The sequence below is a fragment of the Mercenaria mercenaria genome, chromosome 4, assembly GCF_021730395.1.
Source record: "Mercenaria mercenaria strain notata chromosome 4, MADL_Memer_1, whole genome shotgun sequence".
Lineage (NCBI taxonomy): Eukaryota > Metazoa > Mollusca > Bivalvia > Venerida > Veneridae > Mercenaria > Mercenaria mercenaria.
In genome coordinates, this window is record NC_069364.1 from 49,662,824 (window position 1) to 49,668,002 (window position 5,179).

A 5,179-nucleotide genomic window follows, 5' to 3' on the forward strand; every position below is an offset into this window, starting at 1 on the left:
TTATTCGATCAGTTAGAACTGGAGGTGCCAAATAGGTTAACGTTTGAAAGTTTCTATAGCCATAGTTCTTTGTCTTCTTACATACAATGGTGGTAATTTTGCTTTCACTAGTAACTGGTCATAAGTACATGTACTTACATAATCATCATATACAAATCTTAAGGCTCTTTCTTGAATTTTTATGCCCCCGAAGGGAGGCATATAGTTTTTGAACCGTCTGTCGGTCTGTCTGTCTGTCGGTCTGTCAGTCTGTCCGCAATTTTCGTGTCCGGTCCATATCTTTGTCATCGATGGATGGATTTTCAAATAACTTGGCATGAATGTGTACCACAGTAAGACGACGTGTCGCGCGCAAGACCCAGGTCCGTAGCTCAAAGGTCAAGGTCACACTTATACATTAAAGGATAGTGCATTGATGGGCGTGTCCGGTCCATATCTTTGTCATCGATGGATGGATTTTCAAATAACTTGGCATGAATGTGTACCACAGTAAGACGACGTGTCGCGTGCAAGATCCAGGTCCGTAGCTCAAAGGTCAAGGTCACACTTAGACGTTAAAGGATAGTGCATTGATGGGCGTGTTCGGTCCATATCTTTGTCATCCATGGATGGATTTTCAAATAACTTGGCATGAATGTGTACCACAGTAAGACGACGTGTCGCGCGTAAGACCCAGGTCCGTAGCTCAAAGGTCAAGGTCACACTTAGACTTTAAAGGATAGTGCATTGATGGGCATGTCTGGTCCATATCTTTGTCATCCATGGATGGATTTTCAAATAACTTGGCATGAATGTGTACCACAGTAAGACGACGTGTCGCACGCACGACCTAGGTCCGTAGCTCAAAGGTCAAGGTCACACTTAGACGTTAAAGGTCATTTTTCATGATAGTGCATTGATGGGCGTGTCCGGTCCATATCTTTGTCATCGATGGATGGATTTTCAAATAACTTGGCATGAATGTGTACCACAGTAAGACGACGTGTCGCGCGCAAGACCCAGGTCCGTAGCTCAAAGGTCAATGTCACACTTATACATTAAAGGATAGTGCATTGATGGGCGTGTCCGGTCCATATCTTTGTCATCGATGGATGGATTTTCAAATAACTTGGCATGAATGTGTACCACAGTAAGACGACGTGTCGCGTGCAAGATCCAGGTCCGTAGCTCAAAGGTCAAGGTCACACTTAGACGTTAAAGGATAGTGCATTGATGGGCGTGTTCGGTCCATATCTTTGTCATCCATGGATGGATTTTCAAATAACTTGGCATGAATGTGTACCACAGTAAGACGACGTGTCGCGCGTAAGACCCAGGTCCGTAGCTCAAAGGTCAAGGTCACACTTAGACTTTAAAGGATAGTGCATTGATGGGCATGTCTGGTCCATATCTTTGTCATCGATGGATGGATTTTCAAATAACTTGGCATGAATGTGTACCACAGTAAGACGACGTGTCGCACGCACGACCTAGGTCCGTAGCTCAAAGGTCAAGGTCACACTTAGACGTTAAAGGTCATTTTTCATGATAGTGCATTGATGGGCGTGTCCGGTCCATATCTTTGTCATTCATGCATGGATTTTTATAATAATGACGCATGAATGTGTGACACAGTAAGACGACGTGTCGCGTGCAAGACCCAGCTCCATAGGTCAAAGGTCCTAAACTCTAACATCGGCCATAACTATTCATTCAAAGTGCCATCGGGGGCATGTGTCATCCTATGGAGACAGCTCTTGTTTCAATTTTTGTAGTATTTGTAACACTACAGAAATGCTATGATAAAGGACAGAAATTTAAAATTTGATAAGATAAAACTATGGAAGATTGTTAGTCTATTTAATTTACTGAGATGTTTACCAATCCGTTTTAGAACATTACTTTGTTGTGCAGCTTTTTTACATATTGTAGTTATATGTTGATCAAATGTTAAGTTAAAATCAATTTCCACACCAAGTAATTTTACTATATAATCACATTTAATTGAGCTGTCACCTGTTTGAAAAGTTAGATTTTTATCACGAGTCTTCTAAACTACAGATATCGCTTAAAATTCATCAGGATTTGCCTGCATACAGTTTATATGGAACCATTCAATACGAATTTGACTTTCTTTTTGAAGTACAATAACTAGTTTTTGATAATCAGGAATATGAAAAGACAGCGTGTTATCGTCTGCGTAATTGAAGATATTTCCTACCTTAATGAAATAAAAGATATCATTAATAAAATCATTGAAAAGAAGGGGGCCTAAAATTGAGCCTTGAGGAACACCTTTGTTAATTTCAGCCCAGTTACTAACAACATTTGATATTTTAACTTGCTGTTTTCTGTTAGATAGATATGATGACATTAATTTTATAGATTGATCAGATAAACCGTATGCAGAGAGTTTGCAGAGTAGAATTTCATGGGTAAACAGTCAAAAGCTTTTGAGAGGTCCATTAAGATTGCCGCAACATAATGATTATTGTCAAGGGCTTCTTTCCAGTTTCCCAAAAGTTTTAATAGAGTGGTTTGACAACCATGTCCTTTTCTGAATGCACATAAGAATTTATGGAAGATGTTTTCAAAGAAAAGTGCTAATTGCTCAGCCAAAACTTTTTCAAATTTTTTTGATGATACAGGCAGAATACTTACAGGTCTATAATTAGATTTGGTCAGAGGATCGTTTTTCTTAAAAACAGGGGTTACTTGCCTTTGTTTTCATCGGTCTGGAAAAATCCCTGAGTTTATTGAAAGGTTAATTAAGTCTGTATAAAATGGTACTAATGATGATTTTCCAAGTTTCAAAATTTTAGCTGATATTTTGTCTACCCCTGTTGCTTTTTTAATATTGAATTTATCTATGATTTTGGATACAGTTCCTTGATTGATTGGTTTAAAATTAAAAGCACCATGGGGAAAGTTTTGCAAGGAAATTTTCTGAATAATACTGGGATGTGTTTCTTTATCAAAGGGAACATCTTCACCAATATCTTTAGCTACATTTACAAAGAAACTGTTAAAAATTTCTGAGACTTCAGTATCGGTTGAGATAATTTGATCATTTTCACCAAAGAGCTATAAAATAAATATGTATTTTATACTTCTTTGTTTTCACTAAGTATAATTTTAGAGTTTGTGATACTAGACTTTTTATACGCCCGTTTGAAAAAACGGGACGTATTATGGGAACGCCCCTGGCGGGCGGGTGGGCGGATGGGCGGGCGACGTCCACAGACTTTGTCCGGAGCATATCTTCTACATGCATGGAGGGATTTTGATGAAACTTGGCACAGTTGTTCACCATCATGAGACGGAGTGTCATGTGCAAGAATCAGGTCCCTAGGTCTAAGGTCAAGGTCACACTTAGAGGCTAAAGGTCAAATTCAAGAATGACTTTGTCCGGAGCACATCTTCTTCATGAATGGAGGGATTTTGATGAAAGTTGGCACAACTGTTCATCATCATGAAACGGAGTGTCTTGCGCAAGAACCAGGTCCCTAGGTCTAATGTCAAGGTCACACTTAGAGTTCAAAGGATACAAGAATGAAAACTTTGTCCGGAGCATTTCTTCTTCATGCATAGAGGGATTTTCATAAAACGTGGCACAAATGTTCACCACCACGAGGCGGAGTGTCATGCGCAAGAACCAGGTCCCTAGGTCTAAGGTCAAGGTCACACTTAGAGGTCAAAGGATACAAAAATGAAAACCTTGTCCGGAGCATTTCTTCTTCATGGATAGAGGGAATTTGATATAACTTCGCACAAATGTTCACCACCACGAGTCGAAGTGTCTTGCGCAAGAACCAGGTCCCTAGGTCTAAGGTCAAGGTCACACTTAGAGGCCAATGGTCAGATACAAGAATGACTTTGTCCGAAGCATTTCTTCTTCATGCATGGAGGGATTTTGATGTAACTTGGCACAACTATACACCATCATGAGACGAAGTGTCATGCGCAGTTCCCTTCTTTAGAATTACTTCCCTTTGTTGTTACTATAAATAGCTTGTGTTGTAACTTTTTCATTGCTAGTCGTAGGGAAAATTGGAGAACACTTTTCTGTAGTACAACATGCATGCTACATCCAATTTTAAGGTGTATTTTGACCAATCTCTACCTGATAAAGATTTTTGTGTGGACTTACAATTTTTTGTTTGGATTTTTTTTTTAAGATTAACTTCCCTTAGTTGTTACTATAAATAACTTATATTGTAACTTTTTTTATAACTGACCGTAGAGAAAAACCAAGACCACTTTTCTGTGGTACAACATAGATGTTACTTTCAAATTTTAGGTGCATTTTAAGGTATCTCTACCTGGTAAGGATTTTTTGTGGACTTAGAAAAAAAAAGACTTGCAATGATTACTAAACAACCACAAAATTAAAATTCATTTGCAAATACAGGTGCTAGAGTAAAGAAATTTGCTGTGTCGGGCGTATATTGTGACATTCTGGCACTCTTGTATGACAAATATGGATCTAAGCCCATTGTTTTCTCGTTTGGGGCAAACCCTTTACTTTATCTGGGGACCAAACGCCGCTCTTCATGGAATTACACGCCTCAACACGTGTATCATTGAAGGTTCCATGTTCACCGCCGTTTGATTACATCTGCGGATGTCTCTAAATTGCTTTTTGTACTTTTAGCATGTGTAAATGTTGAGTTCTGCTCAACCCGGGGCTAGAGGGCGTGGACGGTTGCATGCATTTCCACTACCGTCCATGAACAGGCTCAACCAAACCGAGCCTGCAACATTTTCGTTTTTGTCGTGTTGAGCGACCTGTGAAGTTTCCACTTTTCTCTATTTTAATAGTTTTCCAAAAGTCAGTTTTGCATCCGCCTGAATACTGCGTTCTTGGAAATATTTATGTATTGAGATCTTTTTTAGTTTATTTACATAGTTTCTACTTTTTCTATATCTTTCCCATGATTTAGAGTTTTTATTTTTCAAATATTTTGTATAGTTCATTTTCTTTTTACAAATAGCTTTAAGCAGGTAAATAACATTTTATTTTTATAGCTCTTTGTTTTAGCGATTCAAAGGTGCTAATTTACTTTTGAATTATCAATTTCACAGTAACCTGTTGAAATGCATCATCTCCATGCATTGAATCAGCCGCGTTATTATAGTTTCTTCTATCTATAGTATATTGCCTGCGTTTTCACACTGCCCGTCTGCGTTTTATTGTCTG